General features: G+C 41.6%; 1 protein-coding gene across 2 annotated transcripts in view; it reads right to left on the bottom strand.

The window, feature by feature from the left end:
* LOC135917152 (cell adhesion molecule Dscam1-like) overlaps positions 1-12,547 on the bottom strand; it is a 1,023,231-nt gene that overhangs the window by 807,506 nt on the left and 203,178 nt on the right. The gene's annotated exons all lie outside the window — the stretch shown is intronic.

The following is a 12,547-nucleotide window of genomic DNA, read 5'->3' as shown; positions in this document are numbered from 1 at the left end:
AAATTGAATTCGCCGCTTGCGGAATTGCTCAAGTTAGCTGACTCTTCAAGTGAACTCCCCGATTATAGCTGCAACATCTGCAGACTTCATATACGATAGACAATGGTGATTGCATTTAAGTGAAATGTCTTGTGCAGCTATTTCCTCCTGGAAAAGGGAATGTGCGACGTTTAAATATTGGAGGTTCTTTGCTTGGAAAACCTCTGACGCACCTACTCATTTATTCATGTCCTAAATTAGCGACAGCTCCTTCAAATTCCGGCAATAAAAACTTCAACGTAAAGGTAACTAGGTGCGCGTGCTGCTAGTTCAACTAGCACTGCCAACTGCTGTCATTCTGGAAATTCATTCCACGTGTTACGCCTTGCAAACTCCTTGGCTATAGTTCGTGAATTTCAACATGTGAAATAAATAAATTAATGAAAAAGTTAATTTGTCAATTTCTGTTGCTTTCTTCAACATGTGCTTTGATTCCTTCTGCAAGTAATTCGCGCCTGTCTGAACAACCCAGCTCCATGACTAGAATGTTTTTGTCTGCAACAAAGAATTTTTTTTATAATTCTGCAAAAATGAAAAATTTGCATCACTTATAGGATATCATAGCTAACGCTAGCCAAACTATTCAACTAAAACATTAAGAGGGCATGGTGCAAGATACAGTCTTAAGACCTACGTTGTTCCGTCTTCACAACTCTGACGAACCGGTTTTAATTATGTATCTTGCCCGATGTTTTATAAATATTTTTTTCCCTCGAACAGATTGGCTGCCGTTAGCTGTGACACACGGTATATGTCCACAGGCTGTATAATTTCATCGTTTATTCGCCACTTATCCTATATATGTTTGTAAAACGACCTTCAGAAACGTCGACAGTTGGGCAAGTTGGTCTTCGCGTGAGCGGTTGTCTTGCGCCGTCCTTCTACTTTATTGTGTCGTGTTTTCGTTTTGAATTTCTTGCGCTAAGGAAAAACGCACACTCGAACGGGGAGAGCCAATACAATACCATTACAACACTGCCTCGAATTTTATTCGATCAGCATGTTTCACTTCTGACATTTGTCCATTTCATTTTTAGTAGGCTGTTTCAACATATGAGTTCCCTGGCAGAAGCAAAAAAGTAGAGACTTAATAGCTTGAGGCAATGGGGACCTTTTTTGGTAATATAATACAAACGTTTGAACTGTTAGGTTACTTACGTGCTTTTAGGAGGTTTACTGAATACCTGCTTTATCCCGTCGTCTATGGCTTTTACAGGGCATTTATTTGATTTTCCCAGTTTCCTCTGCAAACTATCAGAGGCACGGCGTTTATACTTCGTCGCAGTAGGAATCGTGTTCTTAGTGACGAGCTACAAACATTTAATCTGTGTGGGTTCATTGCAGTCTTTGTAGAGAGTTACTTATTCAGGCGTTCCAAGTTGTCATACGGCGGGTCAGTTCCAAGTTGTCATAGGACCTAAAGGTGTTTTCCAGACAACTACAAAAACTGTACGAGGTACGAACTTCACATTCCGTCAAAATAGGGCGAATATTTTGCGTAATCTATTCTGAAACTATACGGTACTTTTTTTTCAATGTAACGTTGTAAATAATTACGGTACCCTCGTTTTCCCCCAATTTTCGTTTGTCATACGAGGCTCACAGTTTGTTTCTCCGAAGTGCTCGGTTAGCTAAACTGGACACCTTGTTCATATTTGTGAAAAATTAAGGGCGCGCTAATGTATAGGCAAAGTTCCAGAAAGGTGGGCTTTTACGATAGGTTACGCATGCTGTATGAACCGGAGCGGTATGAGCGCGTTTTACAAGCGGCGTGAAACTTGTGCTGCGGCCCTGGCGTATAATGACAATTACAAGCGAGGTGAAATATTTGCTAGCATAGGGGAAACGCTATGGAAAGTTTCTGTGCTACGTTAAATTCGTGTTCAGTGGCATACCAACTATTTTTAGAGTGGGGAGGGGGGTGAGGGGCGCAAACCACAGGTGATCTGACCTCCCGCGCTCTCTCTGTATATATATATATTGGCAGCAGCTGCAGCGGAATATAGACTGCAATCTCACGTGGCTCTGCAACCTTTTCCAGAATTTTCTCTGCTGCGCACCTGCCGGCTTGGGGCCATCTTTTTGATCTGGAGACAGGAATGCCGGACCACTTGGATGGAAAGAGCATGTGCACGATAATCTGCTACTCCTCGTGCCTAAAGACTGGTTCATCTACCTGGCGCCTGGCTTATCCTTCACCACGAATCACGCGCATCCTGCGGATAGGTCACAAGGGTCCCCTTCTGCTGCTACTTATATGGGTTGCGCTGTGTTCTCCTGGTCATTTGGCAGCAGCGGCAGCGGAATACAGACGGCAATCTAACGTGGCTCTGCAACCTTTTACAGGTTTGTGCTTCTTACACATGGCCTTTTTCTGTTAATTGTGCACACGTTCGGTCGTACTTTTTCTTGTTGCTGCTGCTGCTGCTGCCATTGAACAATCTCTGTGATTGAAACTTGTCCCTTATTTTCCTGCATTTAAATAATCACTGCTTGCTATTTGTCGTCATGGGTCCTTCAGGTGAATCAGAGTGTGGAAAGTGTCGCAGTGCCTTTAAGGACGATGACAAATTTATGGAATGCTCTGAGTGTTTAGCCTATTACCATATTGGAACTGTATGCTTCGGAGTTTCTGAGAGAACGTACCGGTGTAAAGGGGAAGACTATAGGAAATCTTGGCGTTGCTCGTCATGTCGTAGGGGAAAGTAGGACAGAGCTAGTCTGTGCCAAAGGAAACTGTGGCTAAATAGCCACGATGCTGGTCGAGATAAGCAGGAAACTTGATGAATTACTGCCCCTCAAGCAAACGGTAAACGATATTGAGGAATCGCTGAGTCTGTTATCAACCAAATATGACAAAATTATCGAGGCCGTTGCGAAACATGACAATGAACTAAAGGTGCTCAAGAACAAATTTTGCAAACTAGAGGAGCAAAACATGAGCGCAGAATTGCATTCAGTGCGCTCCTCGATAAATGAAGTTGAGTACCACAGCAGAAAACTAAATATTGAGGTTCACGGTGTTAATCAAGACAACAACGAGTGTCTTACAGATAAAATGAATGTCATTGCATCAAAACTGCAACTTGCCCCTTTGACTGAGCAAACTGTTACCTCGATTCACCGGCTTCAGACCAGAGGCGACAGGCCTCGCGGCATTATCATACGCTTTTCCAACCAGTCAATAAGGGAACAATGGCTGATCAAAAAGAGGGTTTTGTCAGGGGCTCAGCATGGAATGTTTATTACGGAAAACCTGACTGCGCAAAATATAATGCTCGTGAGAGCTGCAAATGAATGGGCGCGTGTAAATAACTTCCGCTTTGCACGGCACCGCGCTAGAAAAGTGTTTCTAAGAAAGAGTGAGGGCGATCGCGTACACTTGATAAAGTCGCCTGCAGATCTGAATAAGATCGTTTTTTAGGCATAGGAGCGAAAGTAAGTTGTAGTTAAAATGATGATGTTGGGATACTCGAACATCTTCATGATAATGCAAGCTCAAAGAACGGTGAATGCATTAGATGCATACATATCAACTGCCAGTCAGTGAAAAATAAAAAGGATGAACTTGACATTTTTTTCAGCAACCTAAACTTTCGTTTTCATTTCATATTGCTTTCTGAAATTTGGTACAGTGATTGTACGGTCCCCTGGTGTCCGCGAAAGTACGAGTGCTTTTCAAGATCAAGAATGAACTCGCGAGGTGGCGGGGTTAGCCTAATTGTGTGCGATTCATTTAATGTCAACTGTGTTCAAGAATTTTCTTCTGTTAACGATGACTACGAGGTATTGTCAGGGTTACATGCGCGCACTGTTTATTCTGTTGTCTACAGACCACCGCGAGTTATTCTCCAAGGCTTTTTTTTTAATCTTTTTTGAGAACTTATTAAAATACATTGTTGAATTCCAGTATAAGCTTATTTGTGGTGGCGATTTCAAAGTAAACATGCTGGTTGACTGCAATATCACACGTGACTTTGAATTGCTTTTAAAATGTATAGGTGTTCCAATGTTATCAATACTCCTACCAGAATTACCTGCGGTACCTCCACATGCCTTGACTTGATTATTACTAACTACGGATCAAACATTGTTCAATGTGGCACTATTTTATCAAGCTTGAGTGATCACATGCCGGTATTTCTCACTGTCAAACGGAAAGATTAAAAATCACCAGAACGAGTTTGCTTCTCGCAAATTATAACTGAAGAACGGCTAGTGGGTTATTGCAATGACTTACGTCACATTGTGTGGGACAGTGTTGTTGCTGCTACAAGTGCTGATCGCGCTTACAGTGCTTTTCAGGAAACGTTCATCTCTTATTATGTTAAACATTTTCCTTCCGTTCCTAAAGTATCCGCTCCTTCATGGATACGTAAACCCTGGGAAACTGTTCATTTATTCAAAAAGATAAAAGAAAAGGCTTGGTTATTCAATAAATTCATCACATCTCGGGATCCTGATGATTTAGGAGTGTTTAAATGATTTCGAAATGGCTTAGCAAAGGAACTACGTGCTGCAAAAACTATATTTTATAACCAATTCTTCGCATCTTGCAGCCATGACAGCAATAAGATATTGCATTGGCTTAATTCTTTGCTAAATAGAGTGCTCAATTCAGCGGCAGGGTTGCGTATAATTTCCAATGGAGCATAACTGACGAGAAGTTCGCCGACTGTTATAATAATTATTTCACTAATGTACCTAAACGAAATGTGAATGAAAACGCCTGCCGTTTCATTACAACGTACTGTGTGCATTCAATTCTTTTGCGTCCCGCAAACACTTCAGAAGTAATTTTACTGTTCTCCGCACTAAACAATAGCAATTCCTGCGATGCTGATAACATTAAAATCAAGCCTGTGAAATTTGTAATAGATACAATCGCTCCAATACTAGCCCATATTTATAATATCTGCCGTTGTACCAGTGTGTTCCCGTATAAAATGCAGACGGCAAAAGTAGCTGCATTTTTCAAGAAAGGTGCCAAAACTGCTTTACCTAATTATAGACCTGCGTCTATTCTCCCTATATTTTCGAAGTGCTTGGAAAAAATATTTTTTTGAAAAATATCAGACTTTCTGGACAAGCACAACTTGATAACTACGCATCAGTTCGCTTTCCAGAAAGATGTGTCATCACAGCTAGCTTTGCTTGCACAGAAAGAACTAATTCTAAATAATTTTGAGGAACGTTTGCTAACATTTAGAGTATTAGTCGATTTTTGAAAAGCTTTCGATTCTATAAATCATGATCTCTTGCTTTGTAAGTTAAAGCACTACGGTATACGCGGCAATGCACTTGACTTTATTGGGTAGCATCTTGGTCACAGAAAGCAGTTTGTAGAAGTAAATGGCTTTACATCTGAAGTTCGGTCGATCAATGTAGGAATACCCAGGGCAGTATTTTAGGGCCCTTCCTCTTTAATATCTTTATTAACGATTTAGTAAACATCGATGTTGATACACGTTACGTAATCTATGCTGATTATACTACGTTATTCTTTTCATCTAACCGCCCTGCCGAAGTGATTATATGAGCTAATTCAGTTTTGAATGAACTATACACATAGGGATTTGACAACGGTTTGACTATTTTTCGCAAAAAACTAAGGCGGTGTTATTTCGCGCTAAGAACACGCGAATTACTTTCGAGGAAGATTTCCTAATGAAAAATTCTAAAATTCAGCTTGTGCACTCGGTAAAATCACTAGGTGTATTTTTTGAACATACTATGACGTGGCAGAGCCATATAGATGTTCTTGGTAGTAAGCTTTCAGAAATCACTGGATTTTTTTTATTCCTTGAACTAGCTTTCTCGCTCTATTAAGTGCTTGTTATATAATTCACTTTTTCCCAGCCATTTCAATCATTGTTGTTTTGTCTGGGCTACCACTTTTGACAAAAATATCAACAGGCTGTACATACTGCAAAAGAAGGCTCTTCGCGCTATTTGCAATAAACCACACGATTTCCCTTCAGCTTATTTATTTCATAAACTTAACAGACCGAAAGTACAGGGCGTTTTAAAGTATCGTTTAGTGCTTGCGTGTAAAAATGAACAGAAAAAGAACATAAACTACATTACTTCTATGGCTAACTCAGAACTACACGAAACTCCATACAGCACAAGAAAGCCAGAGTACTGGCACGCACCAAAATCGCGCACAAACTTTCGATCACAAACGCTGTGCTCCAGGCTACCTTGGTTATTAAACGATCTTATTGTTAATAAAATTGATATTTCAGCTTGTTCTCCTCCTGATATTCTTGATTTTTTCTCTCATATGCGAGTTGTACAATGCCTATATGCTTTTGAAGTGCAGTGACATTTTGTGTTTTTGCTTGCTTGCTCACATCTTGCTTTTGTTGCATTTTCTTCCTCGCCTGATTTGTGAAGCGTATGCATGATATGTTGTAGCGCTTGAATATGTAAGTACTTGGGAAACCTGTATTTCCGCTCTGCTGCTCCCTTCCTTTCTTGTATTAAGGGTATTCGGGGCTGGTCAAGCTGCTACGAGCAGCTTTTTGCCCCACTTTACCCCCGCAAAGCTGTATTTTGTTTTTGTGGAAATAAAGCATACATAAAAAGCATACATATATTGGACGTTACTGTTGCAATAAATGAAATAGCCTGGAAATGCTTTTGTCAGTTATATATATATCTACCAGACAGGCACCTATTAATCAATCACACATGGTAAACCAGCGGGGCCAGAAAAATGATCTGAATTTGCATTTATCTCTTGCAACCATATAGTATCTCAAGATGATACGGGGACAAAAGGCAATGAGTGCCCGTCGGGGGTCTCGGATCCTGCCGAATACTTACAGCGCGCATAAAAGATGCACATTTGCTGCAAAGTATTTGAATAATTGAAAAATGAATTGTACTTGCTGTTTGCGTCTACAGCATGAATGTATAATTAGTTTAGGCGATATGATGGCCGAGGATATATCTATAAATATACATAAACATAAATTACTTGCAATATTCACAAAAAATAATTGACTCGCCATCCCGGCCCTGCGACTGTGGATGTCCAGTGAATCTGTTGAAAAGCACCGCCACAGCTGCTGAGGAGGAGGGTATACATGCAACGCATTATATTGCTTCACAACGCGCCCCTTATATAATAACTCTAATGACTAGATTTGGTTTCGTTGAGTTCATAGTTCTTTCAGGGTAGCGGGATAAATTCTTTGTTCGCAAAGCACATTGATAAAACTCCAGATGGCTCACATGGGTCACATGCTACAAATGTCAGAATTAGAACCCTAGCTTCGAAGTTTACCTCCATATTGACCATAACATGCCCTTTATTTTTGCCAAATATACGGGTACTTTGATTTCAGAAGACTTTTCAGTACCAAATACGCAGACGCAGGAAGGTTCAAATACGCAGGAGGGAAGGTTCAATTAGTCTACGAGAAATTTAAAGCCGAGAACGAGCGTTTTGAGTGAGATGACGCTGGAAATAAGAGGAATCGCGCAGGCAAACGGCCTCAGCCCAGGAAAGAAGCACCGAAACAATGAACTCGAACTAGTGCGCAAGAACTCGTTGAATGTTTAAACCTGAACGCACGGAGCATAGCAAATAAATCGGAAGGTATAGAGAATATAATAATAACGTACGAACCCCATGCAATAATTATAACCGAAACTTGGGGACACTCCAATATCGGCGATCTTGAAGTAACGTGACCAGGCTACCCAATCCTCCGAAAAAGTAGATCTAGAAGTGGCGGATTTGCCATACTGTTAAGAGAAGCACTGCAAGCCATTAGGTTGCCTGACATGTCTGGTATTGAGTCTGTAGTTATTAAAATCTGCTTGGATGAGCTCAATCTAATTGTAGGAGCAATTTACAGGCTTTCTAATGTAGACAACCCATTCTTTGATAAACTGAACTGCTTTCTATGTGAGTGTAAAAAATATTCATGCAACTTACTATTAGGGGACAATTTTAATATTTCGTCGTTGGAGTGATCCAAAGATTTCCAGGAAGCATTGTCAAATTTTGCAGAGCCTTTTGCTGGCATCACTCTTTTCCGTGACTTAACTCAGCTAGTCAGGCAACCTATGCACTTTCTAAATGGCACCGCTTCTATCTGCGATTCATTTTTCGTATCTGGTGAACTGCTCCGTCGTGATCAAGAAGTGCCGGTCATCGAAGAAATATCTGATCACAAGATGGTATTCTTAAATCTACGCCGTCACGAAATGCAAGAAAGGAAAGCGTGTACTTGCGAACCTCACACGTGCCGATGACATCGGGATTTTGAATGGGCTGGATGGCTCTTTTTCCGATTCCCGTTATAAGCGCTATCGACAGTTTACGGTTGTTCTTCAAAAATCTTCTTGTAAAATGTGTAAATGAATATGTGCCAAGTAGTTGCAAAATTGTGCAGAATACTAAACCCTGGATCACCAAAGAAATTGTGCGCCTCAAACGGAAAACGAAAAAAAAATGGCTGTGGCTTAGCTAAGGTTAAGCCCAGGATGCGAAGCATACTAGCCTTTATTTTAGTTGTTGAACCACTGTTTAGCCTGGTGAACTGCTGTTACTTGGCTATATTTGGTTCGGCTAGACGAAGAAACAACTCATGCAGGCGAGCGCACGGGCTGAGACCCGGCTATGTAGCTACGGGGCCGCAAACGAGCGCACGAGTTGAGCCTCCGCTTTTGCAGCTGTTATGACGTCATATGGTAGCTACGCGGCCGCGCGCGGCGCAGCAAGGAAGAGCGTGGTTGTGCGGCTAGTATGCTTCGCATAATAGAAGCAACTTAATAACAAACATAGCAAACTTAAAAGTGAATACAACCACATATGAGACGCGCAGCAATGAACAATGGCTCATACCCTGAATGGTAGCTACGCGGCCGTGCGCGGCGCAGCAAGGAAGAGCGCGGTTGTGCGGCTAGTATGCTTCGCATAATAACAGGTCTAGCAACGCCCCTCTGTGGCTAATGTTCTAAAGAAGCTTACTAGCATGCGTCAACAGCTTCACGCATGTATGCAAAGTGAAAGACATAATTACCACAACATAACGGTGAAAACTTTCTTCTTTCAAGAAGGGTGCAGGACTGGGCTAGTTGATAAAACTTGCTTTGAAGGTTGAATAACAGCTCAAGGACCGCAGAGGGAATCGAAGAGAGAGAAGAGCACTATCTTCCAGCAGTTTATTTTCTTTTCAGAATGCATAGCAACGGACCCGCTACATCACAAGAAGGTCATATACCTCGAGCTGCCGATGCCACGTTGAATTTTGGTATTGCGTTTTCACGGCATTTATCGTTTGGTTGGTGTGCTAGTGTGGGTTTATACATGTTGCTATGCTTTCTGAAAAGAACATAAACTTTCGGAAGTTAGCGCTCAGTTCTCCCTTCTGTTGCCTCTGCTGTCCTTGTGCTGGTATTCAAACTTTGTATTTCTTCTTTAATCACCTGCTAATATCACTTTGTATTGCTTCTATTGCAAACTTTGTATTGCTTCTTTAATCACCTTCTTTATATCATTTGGCTGGCATTGCATTTCATGCGATAGTGTACCCTTTCCATTTCTGTCTTGCAAATTTGCACCGCATTTCACAAGACCGTTTTGCCGTCGAGATGACTCATCTATGTTACGTATTTTGTTACTTTACCACCTGTGCTCTGCTGTATCAAGTTTTTTCATATGTTCACTTTTCTTCAATTTGTCCCCCCCTGCAATAATGCCCTTGTGGCGCTGCAGGTACTTGTATAAAGTATAAATAAATAAAGTTCTGGCGACATTTTTCATCTAGAAAGGACCCCTTCACCACTATGTGCATTGGAGATATCACTGTGACTGATAAATCTCAAATAGCAAATTCTTTCAATCAGTTTTTCTGCTTCGTATGTATAGATGACGATGGTAGAAACCCCACTTTACAGTAAATAACACCAGCCTACCTATTTATAACATATTTATATCAGAAGGCGTTCTATCGCTATTACTAGACACTGGCACTAAAGAATCGCAAGAAATTGATGCCATACCAAATACATTCCTTTTCAAGTATGCCGAATGGTGCTCTAAGTAATTGACCCTTATCTTTAGAAAATCTTTGTCAGAAGCATGATTACAAAAGATTGGAAATACGCCACAATCACACCAATGCCAAAAGAAAACAAATCACCACTTACGTCTTACCGACCGATTTCTCTCTTGTGCACCAGCGGAAAGGTTATGGAATGTATCGTCTTTAAACAGATATCTACTTTTCTTGAAAAGCACAATTTAATAGATTCTCGGCAACACGGTTTCCGCAAGGGTCTGTCGACGGTCACACAGCCACTTGAGTCAGTACATGACTGGGCCGCAGCTATGGACAAACAGAGCCAAGTAGATATCATCTTTTTAGATTTCGAAAAATCATTCGACTGCATTTCCCACCGCAAGTTATTATTAAAATTGCAACCAATACTTAGAAATGACACATTACTTTCCCAGGATAGCGGCGTATCTTTCTTTGAGGCGTAAATAGTGTCAATTGAAGGTGTATGTGCTAGCTCGGTGTTGGTAGGGTCGGGCGTTCCGCGGCGTTCTGCTCTTGGGCCGCTTTCCTTTTTAATATTCATTAATGATATAGTGATCGAAGTGCCCACTAAAATGAAGCTCTCTGCAGATGACTTCATAATTTATGAGGAAATAAACATCCAACCGATCAGTCTCCACTAAATTCACTGCTAGCTAAAATAGAAAACTGGTGCAGCTCGTGGCAAATGAAAAAAAAAACAGTAGCAAGGACAATAGCACGTAAAAGGATACCTCTGACTTTACCCTGTTGTATTAATGGTTCCCTGCTACCATCAGTAAAAATAAATACTGAGGCGTAATTCTAACCAGTGATCTTAGATGGAAAGAGCATGTACATTGCATTGAAAAAAAGGCTATGCAAAAACTCGGTTATTTGAGAAGAACCCTTCGGTAGTCCACCCAAGAGATAAAACTTATATCTTACAGCACCTTCATCAGGCTACTATTCCAATATGTTTAGATTGTATGGGATCCTTATACTGAGACTAATATTAATAAACTCGAAAACATAAATAAATATCATATAGATTCTTATATAGTTCGTACAATTGGAACACTTTGACAGCCACTCTCGTACAGAAAGCTAAGTTAGATCTTTAGAGTTACGACGCTTTCATGAACGACTCAAGTATATGCATCATCTGTACCATAATAAATTGGGAATAAACGATAGCCTATATATCGAACCTGTTACTCGGTGGATTACGCATGAAAATCATTCCAAAAAAGTGAAACAATACACTTGTAGAACCTACGCTTTCAAGAATTATTTCTTTCCTAGGACAGTCAGCCAGTGGAACGCACTTCTTGCCGATACTGTGAAATGCCCGACTGTCGAGCGTCTTTTGTCAAAATTGAGACGCCGTCTTTGATCGGCTCGCGTATGGTGTCTAGCGCTTTTCGTCCCTGTGGTTTATTATGTCTGCTTTTATTCTCAGTGTTCTACATACTTCTTCTATACTTGTTTCTTTTGTATTTCTTTATCGGAATGCGGAATGACCAATTTTTTAGTATTTCAGTCAAAGTGAACTGCCGTTTTTCACCTGTTGACGTTTGATGGTCCTCTAGTGTTTATTATTTTAGTGCGTTCGGTTTCATATACATATTGTTACGTCCAAGCGCGTCAAAGGGACGCGGGGATCAAGAAGAGAGGGGAAGAGGAGAACGAAGACTGTGCAGCGGCCATTCCTGTTGTTCGTAGCCTGCCGTTCCTGCTCTCGCACGCCTCAATAAACCCCTTTTCCCCGTGCTTGTAACAAATTGGTGGACGGTGCGGGGTACACCTCGTAACCACGGAGCCTACGCTGCTACAACTTCGCCGAAGCCGTCGACTTGCCGGACTTCCGCCACCCTCACCTGACATGCCTGAATACGCCTGCCAGACTCCCGAAGGATCTGACGCGGCTTCTAGGCCAGCACCTGGTGTTCCGAGGCAATACTACCGCGTGCCACTCACTTTCGGAGGAAAAGCCGGAGAAGATGTCGACGAGTGGCTCACGAACTACCGAAGGGTGAGCCGGTCTAACGGTTGGAACTCGACCGCACAGTTGTCCAATGTTGTATTTTCCCTTACCGACACTGCGCTCGTCTGGTACGAGAATCACGAAGACACGCTCACTTCGTGGGAGCTTTTCGTCGAGGAGCTCAGAGCGTGTTTTGGAGATTCTAGCGCAAAAAAGAAACGCGCTGAACAGACGCTTTCGCAACGAGCTCAGATTCCCGGCGAGACCTGTACGACTTATATAGAAGAAGTGCTGAAACTGTGTAAAATAGTCAACTCTCAAATGTCTGAAGATGACAAAGTTGGACATTTATTGAAAGGAATAGCCGAAGACGTCTACAATTTTTTGATCGGCAAGGAAAGCTTGGATTCCGTGTCTGACGTCATTCGCCACTGCCGAACCTTTGAGACGCTGAAGATGCGACGGATAATACCGAAGTTTG

This window comes from Dermacentor albipictus, chromosome 4, assembly GCF_038994185.2.
Source record: "Dermacentor albipictus isolate Rhodes 1998 colony chromosome 4, USDA_Dalb.pri_finalv2, whole genome shotgun sequence".
NCBI classification, from domain to species: domain Eukaryota; kingdom Metazoa; phylum Arthropoda; class Arachnida; order Ixodida; family Ixodidae; genus Dermacentor; species Dermacentor albipictus.
This window is presented reverse-complemented; position numbering and strand designations above follow the sequence as displayed.